The sequence below is a fragment of the Perissodus microlepis genome, chromosome 23 (assembly GCF_051167445.1).
Source record: "Perissodus microlepis isolate ML-2025 ecotype Zambia chromosome 23, ASM5116744v1, whole genome shotgun sequence".
Classification (NCBI taxonomy): domain Eukaryota; kingdom Metazoa; phylum Chordata; class Actinopteri; order Cichliformes; family Cichlidae; genus Perissodus; species Perissodus microlepis.
In genome coordinates, this window is record NC_140482.1 from 6291980 (window position 1) to 6301957 (window position 9978).

General features: G+C 41.5%; 1 protein-coding gene across 3 annotated transcripts in view; it reads right to left on the reverse strand.

Moving 5' to 3' along the window:
- LOC146360873 (putative ribonuclease ZC3H12C) overlaps positions 1-8494 on the reverse strand; it is a 22279-nt gene extending 13785 nt beyond the window's left edge. Inside the window, exon 1 of one of the 3 annotated variants that reach the window (XM_084920800.1) lies at positions 8358-8494. The gene's annotated coding sequence lies outside the window, so the exon portion shown is untranslated. Of the gene's footprint in view, positions 1-3479; positions 3805-8301 lie in introns of those variants that run through there. The other 2 variants (XM_084920801.1, XM_084920802.1) reach the window with 2 other exon arrangements.
- Positions 8495-9978: the final 1484 nt, after the last annotated feature.

A 9978-nucleotide genomic window follows, 5' to 3' on the forward strand; every position in this document is an offset into this window, starting at 1 on the left:
TTCATTAAAATTTAATAAGCTATCATCTTGTCTTTAGTTAGCACATACCTTAAACACTTAAAGCTGTAAGCTAATGATAGTTATATAAGAGCAGATGCATGCTGGTGCAATAAGCTGTACGTTTTACGTCCAATGGATGCATGATCTGATTAGTCGACTAATCGCAAAAATAATCGGTGACTAGTCGACTATCAAAATAATCGTTTGTGGCAGCCCTACTGTAATCTGATTACTTTTTTAAAGTAACGAGTAAAGTAAGGGATTCCTATCGCAAAAACAGCAATTAGATTACCGTTACTTTCCTGTAGGAACGCTGCGTTACTGTGTTACTAAAACCATGATTTTTTTGCAAGAATGTCTCATGACAGTGACGTAAGCAAGTGCGACATTCGTGACAACAGCTGTGTGCACATCAACAATGGATAATATATCGAGTACAGAGAGAGTATGAGCGTGCAGCGTTTAAAGCGTGGAAGTACTGACCTTACTTTGAGTTTGATTCCATAAAAAGTGACAAAAACATTAGTGTCCGTTGTGTGTGGGAAGAAAACTTCTTTTTACAGCGAAAAAAAAAAACCCTAAACAAGCACCGAGTGCACTACGACGTAATGGGAAATTCACAGAGAAACTCGCGGATTCTTCCACTGACCGCTGCGGCACACCTGCACCAGGGCAAACCTCCGCCTACCCCACTTCTGCTTTACAGGTGAAAATAGAGCAAAAGGACCGCTAGTCTTTGACTTTATTTATTTTCTGCTGTGTTTTACTTGCATCTATTTGAAAGACTGAGTGTAAACACAAAAAATATTTTATTTTATTTTATGTGCTGGAATGTGCAGAAAATAGGTTTAAATGTTAAACTAATTTCTTCAAGTCAGAGAATGGTGCATATAATTTAATTTTTACTTGATGCATAAAGTTAAAAGATTAAAACTGATAAAACAAGTTAAAAAAAAAAAGAGACTTTTCCATTTGATTACATTTTGTATGATGGATTATGCAGAAAAAGTAGAATTGGGCTGAAAGATCTATTGCTTTATCACCTATTCAGGTTGTAAATCGTGTTTTTAAACAGTAACTAAGTAATTAATTACTTTTGGAAATAAGTAATCAGTAAAGTAACGGGATTACTTTTTGGGGGACGTAATCAGTAATTAGTTACTGATTACTTTTTTCAAGTAACTTGACCAACACTGGTGACAGCTAATAAATAAAGCTCCACCCGGTAGTTTCAGCTGCTCCCTTATTTACCAAGCTGTCATCACACCAAATGGTTGGATCCACGTGTTTGATTTTACACCGGATGCCCTTGCACCTATCCGGGCTTGGGACCGGCACACTACCAGTACACTAGCTTGTGATGGGTTTGCTGACCGATATCAGGTCAATACAGATCTATCTGCTTATATTTTTTAATATACATAGATGCAGTAATTACACGTAAACAGGAAAAATGATGGCATTATTGGATATTAATTTTGCAGAAAAGCCAGTAACTCAGGAGATTTACTCAGTGGTCATGATATTCTGCTACATGCGCTGCAGACAGATCTGAGGTAGAGACAGCGCCGCTCTGTTGGACAAACTATGTGATGACAGAATTTCTGAACTATTTCAAAATTATATTTCAGGGAAAAAAAAATATATATCAGTGCATATTGGATAACACTTTCTTGTCTTCCTACTTGAGCCTGGTTTTGATGGAGGTTTCTTCCTGTTAAAAGGGAGTTCTTCCTTCCCACTGTCGCCGAGTGCTTGCTCATAGGCAGTCATTTGACTGCTGGCGTTTTCTCTTTATTACTGTAGCGCCTTAAGGCAACTGTTGTTGAGGTTTGACACCATATAAATAAAATTAAGTAGAACATGTAATTGAATGCTGATACATCTGAGGCCAGTCAAGACTGCCTGTTAATATCAATTGACTGACATGTTGGTTTGGATCTGCTAATAATCTTTATTAGTAGTTACTGTGATTATATCTATGATTAATCAATTGAGCAATTTGCCTACAGGTTGAAAGAAAACCATGGCGAATAAGGTCTGAAAAAACTGCTTTGTCACAGTCCAAGATTACATATTTAAAACATTTTGTATGAAAAATCAGTCCAAGGCCCAAAGATATTAACAGCTGAGATAACTTAAAGTAAGAACATATTTACATAAAACACTGGGGGTGACTGTAAAAATGTGGCAGACTCTGGATCTTTTAGTTCTGTTAAGTTTCTTTGCTTTCACAACCTCTTTACCCTCATTTGATCTTTTTCACAATCTGGATAAATCTAATCATAATCCCGTAGTTTGAGCTGCTTAACATCAAAAACCTGAACAGTCACGATGAAAGCCTGTAAGTCTTTTCATAGCTAGGGTTTTAAAAGTCTTCTTGTGTGGCAGAGCTCTGCAGACGAATGCATGTGAAATCGGGTCCAGCTTTAACGGCCCAAAGACATCGCGGCATCTCCAAACCTCCAGGGTGAGCGGGTGCATCTTTCAAACATCAGCTTACTCACACACACACACACACACACACACACACACACACACACACACACACACACACACACACACCACTGCTGGCTTTGATGGAACCACTAATGAATATGTAACACAGTCCTTGCAGCACTTTGTGCAAGTGCGTGCAGCGGATTGGGGGGGTTCCATTTTGAAAGGCGGTCTGGGAGGGGGCACAGGACTACGGGGGTGGGGGGGTAGACCCCTGTGTCTCCAGCACAGTGCAAAAGTTACTGTAAAAAGTGTGTGCATGCATTAGTGCATCTAGGTGGCGCACTAGACTTTACCCACCAGCAACAAGGCAACAGATGTCTGCTGAGCGCGGTATCTGCAATGGGTATCCCCCACCCATTGCACAAAACACACACACTTTCTCTCTCTAAGGGCAGCACCTTCAAGAAAACTTTTTGAAAACTTTTTTTTTTTTTGTCCACTAATGTGACACTAATATGTATTTTTAACCAGCATCACAGAAAGCCCATCCCTCCTGCATCAAGTTTCATATCAACACATATCACACAAATCTGAACAACTGCAGTGACGGCAGACGTGAGCAAAGTTTAGGCAGGTGCTACAGCACTATAAATTCTTATCCTGCACACCAAGAATCTTTTTAAAAATACTCTTGTGGTTAAAAGTCACTAATGGGTTCTGCAAGTTGCATCCATTTTCAGCGATATTTCACAAGAAACAAAGAAAGTGGGCTCCATCTTTTCCTCTTTAATCTGAATTTGCCCTTGTGAATTATAAATGACTCGAACCTTTCTGAAAACTTAAAGGAGTCTAGGTTACTCCCTGTATGCCAGCATCAGTTTTTTTGATGATCCTGCAGCGCAGCGGAAGCCTAGTGAGGCTCGAGAGGAGCAACCTGTCATGCAAAAGTCAATATTTCTATTTTATAGCAAGCAGAAGATAAATTTCAGTATAAAAGTCAGGTTATAATAGAGAGGAGGGAACTCCATCACACTCACCAGACCAATAAAGTGCAACAAACAATGAAGAGAGGAAATGTGATTAGCTCATTTCAACATCTTTAAATCCTTGAAAAGCCGATTAAAAAACGCTGCAGGTGAAACTGAGAAAGAACCAATCCCAAAGTTCCCACAGCAACAACATCCAAGATCGATTTTTTTTTTCTTCTAGAGCATCCAGCTCCAGCCTCACGCCTCTGTCCTCACTGTCCGACTGTCTTCCAGAGCTGTGTGTGTGTCTTTTTCCCCCTCTGCAGAAGCAGGCAAGTTGGACAATGAGTGGCAGAACAGATGGACCCAACAATGTCAGCCATTCCCTCGTTTAGAGTGGCTGCTTCTAACCAATCGGAGGAGCAGCAGCCCTACAATGAGGTGCAGAGGCAAGAGGCGGGGGAGGAGGGGAGTGGCTGTGGGCAGATGTCTGCAACACCCAGTTTCCCCAAGGCACGCGTACTCAACGTGCACCGGCACACACACACACGCATGCTAACTCACACACTCCACGGCCTGAAAGGGCTTCCCCTGTGTGGCCGATGAATCAACGAGGGGTGGGAGGCTGAACAATGGAGCTACACAATGGGAGGCTGGGGAGGGCAGCTGCAGTGTGAGGCCTGGTGCTATTACGGCCCCGGGCAGCAATGGAGAACACCTGGCTACAGAGCGCCACAGTCACTCTCCTCTCTTTGTCTCGAGCTGTGGGGAGGGTGGCGGTGGTGGTGACAGGAGGGGTTTCAACTGAAAGAAAAGCTGAAGGCTGGCTGAAAGACTGCTGTGGCCTTTAAGAGAGTGCAAGAGGAAAGAGAAGAGTGTGGCTGTGCTGAAAGAGAAAAAAAGACAAGTGTGTGGGGGGCGAGAGACATCAAAAAGTTTTATGTCCCAGTGAGTATGAGGAGGGGACCTGCTCAGCATTGTTGTGGCACACTTAAGGCCGATGACTCAGAAGCACAAATCTTTGCCTTTTTGTCTTTTATATGATTATGTAGCACGTGTAGAGGATCCCATTTGTTAAAGAAAAGCAACATACTACAATACCCAAAATGACACAAGAACTTGCCTACGTTTTCTTGTACACTGGTATAAATGTATTTCAATTTCAGTTATATAGCATCAAATTCAACAATTCAATCAACAGTTGCTTCAAGCCACTTTATATTGTAAGGTAAAGACCATACATTTAAATACTGAACAACAAAAAAAGCTTATCTCATACACGCCCATCCCGAAATAACGTTAGCCAAACAAACTCATCTCAACCGAAAAACCATCCAACGCTGGATACACTTAACTTGAAAAAGCTGCTACTTAATACACACTAGTAGTAGTAAATAAGACAGAAACCTCCATGTATCTACAAATCTTAAATTAACGAATTAAATATTTTTTTTTAAACCAAATCAATGGCTACCTTTAATTGTTTTAAATTTTTAAAAAAAGGAAATATTGACAAAGTTTAACTTTGTGAGAAAAAGTGATAAATCGCAATAAAGCTTATCAATATCGCAAAAAATCCCAATAATATTGTATCAGTGTCTGATGAGTCCCACCTCTATCAAACAGGCAGAATGAAGAGCAGAGAACAATACACTGTAGTCTAGTACCATGCAGACTACTTGAATATGGATACCCAGCTGACCAAAGTGACACACAGTGAAAGTAGCAGATGCTTATAACAACAGTGTAAATTAATATGCCAAATATGCCAAAGATGAACATGGTGCAGCTTAATATGTGAGCTGTTTATCTAGGACACTTTTTTTTTAAAAAATTGAAACAAATGACTCTTCATCCGAACCAAGTAGCGCAACTCAAATCCCACAGCAGATCCCTGTGTATTAAAATGATGAAATAAAAGTAAGGTGGACACACACAGTTGCTCCTTCACCTCCAAATCCGAAGCTTTTGTCTCCATTTTCTGCAGACTCTATAGCAACTGCATGTTTTTGTTGCTCCTCAGGGACTCTGACATTGTCTAACTGCACATAATCAGGTACTGCTGTAACATGAGTGCTGCATGGCACCAACGCAAGGCAGGGGGAAAAAAAATCAAACGTCTCAGTGTCACTATTGATAATTTTTTTTGTCCCCTCTGGTCACCAACACAGAGTACTGACAGCAAAATAAATAAATAACACTGTCGATATGTAATACCGTGGGAGGTGACAAGGCCGGGGCATGTCCACTAGTCATGTCAACCTAATAGAGACAGCCAGTGGTTTGGGTTTCATAGAAACTTTTAAGTATTTTTCTTAAAACAACTTACAACGGCCAAGACCGAGCATAAATGATTAAATAAATTACTGCACGAGACAAATGTTAAATATGAAATGAAAATACGGTTGTGATTTATGTGACTGAAAGAAAAAAATACTGATATTCTGCAGCACAAAATTTACGTGACACTAATGACTCACATTAGTGATTAAGAAGAGGGCCAATGTTTAAAAAAAATAAAAATAAAAAATATGTTGTTAAAACAGCACTTGGGGGGATAAATTAGGGAGCAGGTGAACATTCATTATCCAAATTCAGTTTAGCAGCAGGTGTAGTGGGGTGTTCCCAATATGCAAGGAAAGACTGACCCAGGAAACCTGAGGGACGTGGGTGATCCCTGCCATCTGAAAAGCTACTGCAGCACTGGTTTTTGAATAAGATAGGAAGAGTCAGAACAGTGCACCTGGATCGTTTATGTGAAAGCAGGAATTCTAGCATTCATGAGAAATCCGTCGCTTGGGTGTGCTGCAAAAACAACTTCCAGGACTTAAAGGATGTGCTACTCACATGTTGCCTCCTGACAGGACACCTTTATAGGTCGTAGTGGTTAAGAATTGTTTTGCTAACTTAATGGGAACTTACATAAAGCCTGCCTGGTTTTATTCAAGATCTGTGCTCCAAAACAGCAAATATTTCACACTTTTGCATCAAAAATAACAAAATCAACTGCACTTTACAATCAAAGTAGTTGTATAATTGGCTATAATTGGTACGCTGGTATAAAATTAATACGTAATCATTGTAGGTTTAATTGAATTATTTGCAATGTTCACTTTGGATTCTTCGTAGGGGGCAACACAGCACTCTGGCTAATGAGCAGCCAAGCTGCAGCAGCCACACCCGTGGAAACTGAGTACGATCCAGAGGACAACGCATCTGCCAACGGAAAAATTTATTTAGAGAGATAAGGCTGAAATATCCAGCTGCATTTATCTTGGCAGCAACAAGTAGCAGCATGTATTTAGAGGCAACAGAAAGCGGTGTGGTGTCGGTGTGTGTGCTCAGCCAATTTGCCAACTAAAAGAAGTGTTCCCCCAGCTTTAGTGGGCTCAACAAGAAAACAAATAAGAATATGCTCCTAGTCAACTCTCAGAGTCAGACGAGGGTGCTGAGGAGAGATGCATACAACAGCTGACCGACTGCACAGCTCCCAAATGCTCTAACAGAGACAGGAGGAGCTCTCTGTGGGGGCCATCTGTCCTTACAAACAGGTGTGCGCTGCTCCCAACAACTGCAGCAGCAGCAGGACGAACGCTGAGAACCCAGCACAACAGAGCTGAGCTGCAGCGGGAGGCTTCTTCCTGTGCCTGAAATTAATTCTTGCCGGGTTTGGTCCAACCTGCTCTAGTCTTACTTCCTTATCGATAAGACTTGCAAACTATCGGGCGACGAGTCAGGGACTATTTTAATAACCACTTTAGTCATGAAAAAGTAAAATGCCTCTGGCTTTGCATGTCAAATTTGATGAGACACATCACACATTTGACTGAGGTGCAATAAACAAAGTTCTCAAAACAAGCAGAAATCCAGCAATGTTCAATTCACTGTCACTTAAAAACAATAAAAAGTTAGCGATTAATCTTCTATTCTGTTTGGAAAAATGACAAATGGGGAGAAAGAAGGTGCAGTGCATCACTGTGGTCCACTTTTCCTATCCAACCGAGGTTCAGGCAACAGAAGGAGACCTTTTGCTCCTTGTGACCTCTTTCTGACCTCTGCACATCCACTCAGCACTGCCAGCACCACCAGCAGTACAGAGTAAGTTCAGGATATCATGGCAAAAGTCATCACCTCTGTGTGTGTGTGTGTGTGTGTGTGTGTGTGTGTGATTCAAATGAATACCACAGAAAAGTGAACAGAGGAAGTCTTTGTGGAGTCAGAGGGCCACACATCACTGCTGAAGCTGCAGTATTTTCCAAAAAGCAGCTAATTACCTTTCCTCTTAAACTGTGACATGTGTAGCACGCATGCAAGAGGATGTTATTTGATACAGAATAGCCTTTAAACGTGACAGGGACACACTTTGAGTTTGGAAACAGGGGTGATGGTCAGAAGAAAGCAAAGTGGGGTCACTAAATAAAAGCCCCACGGGGTGTGGACAGACAGCTGTTGGGCTCGTGCCTACACCACGCCCCCCACCCTTCCCCATCCCCATCCAAAAGCTCAAAGCCTGGACTGCTACTGGTCCGACCCCTTCGCTGAACCACTATAACCAGTGTTCAGCACAGCTGTCAGTTTGCGGAGACAGGTGGGAGGGAGAGACAAGATCGCCTCTTCTCCCTCCTGAATTCCCCAGAGAGCAGACTTGTGCTTCACTCAGGCCTTCTTCACCCCAAAACTGCCTTAATGCTCATTTCAAAAACACGCATCAGCTCCATTTTCAGCCTAAAAGGCGCGAAACCCCACAGCAGCACCCATCCCGTTGTCTGCCTGTTGAAGAGGATACAGTCAACAAACTATATTATGGATGTTTGGGAGCGCGCATTGGGCGTGCACGGTCACCGCAAACCAACACCGTCACGACCTCCCTGCAGCTCTCACCCACACCAACCTGCGGCTTCTCCGGCTAACGAGTCCGCCCTGAGGACGCTGTTGGCGGGTTCTCACCTGGTCAGAGCCGCCACTGGAGCCGCACGACAAGCTTGGCGTTAAAACGCGCCCATCTTCATCACATATTGGCGACGCAAAACATCCGGCCGGACTGCAGCGTGACCCAGCCAAACTGCGTCAGGCTGAAGAGAGCGACGACGCGCCTTCCGCTCTGCCGCTCTTTCACAATAAAAGCAAACCAACCAACCGCCTGTTCAAGGGGAAGAAAGGCAAGCAGAATTTCTTATACCAACACTTGTGTACTTTTCTTCTGTCTTATGTTTGTCTGGTATAAGATATAACAACAAACCCTACGGTTTATTAGCAACTAACTTACCTCAAGACCCTCAACATAGCATACATTTCAAACTGAAAACCAGCCGCGTTTGAAGATTTTAACCTCTCTTAACGTAAAATAAAATCATACAATTAATAAAAACAATAATTATGATAATTTTAGGCTAAACAGGAAACTGTACCAAAAGTGTTGAGGCTCGCTTTACTAAAATTATTGCGCTTGTGTGGGCCTGTGTGCGGCGCGATCATCGATGGGCGGTGAGGTGTGCACCGGCGCCATCTTGCGGTGAACGTGTATTATTAGCAAGTCCTATTTTCCTCCCTTTAAACATTAATATGCGTTTAAAATCTGCTGGTACTTAACATGTACTTAAACTTTTTTTTTTTTTTTTTTAATTCTGCGAAGTGCAAAATGCAGCGTTTTAAGTAGAAAATAATAAGGTGCAAGTACTTTAAAGTACTCGAGTAAATCTGGAACCCCAGTTCCAAAAAGCTATCAGGCTGTGTGAAATGTGGATAAAAAGAAAATGCACCTATTTGGAAACCCCACGAGTCCGTATTTTATTCACAATGGAACACAGACAACATCAAATGTTTGAAATGAGAAATATTTTGCATTTGGTGGCAGCACAACATCTGTAAAAAGTTGGAATGAGGCAACAAAAAGCTGGAATAGTAAGTGGTACAGAAGAGAAGCAACATGAGGTGTAAAAAGAGCTTCTTAGAGAGGCAGTTTCTCACAAGTAAAAATGGGCAGATGTTCATTATACAAAACATTTTTCAAATTCTGAAACTGTTTCAGAATGTTTGTCAATGTAAAACTGTAATGATTTTGAATATCTCACTATCCACAATACATATCATCAGCTGAAGCTGAAGAAACCTCTGTGTAAGGAAAAAGCTGAAAATCAACTTTAGGATAATTTGTTTTAGTGTATATTTGCTTGACTGTTCGAAGCATACATCATAAAAAAAAAGAGGGTTTTTGGAAGGGTTGTGAGGAGAAAGCACTGGAAATATGAGACCAAAGTGGAGATATTTGGCTATTAAAACAAAACAAACCATACCAGCATAAATTAATCACACTCTAGATCTTGTTTTAACATATGGCATAGAAACTGAACATTTAACAGTGTTTCCTGAAAACCCTCTCCTGTCTGATCATTTCCTGATAACATTTACATTTACAATAATTGATTACACAGCGGTGGAGAGTAGATTTTATCAAAGTAGATGTCTTTCTGAAAGCGCTGTAACTAAGTTTAAGAATATAATCCACCCACTGTTATCATCTTCAATGCCCTGTACCAACACAGAGCAGAGCAGCTATCTGAACGCTACC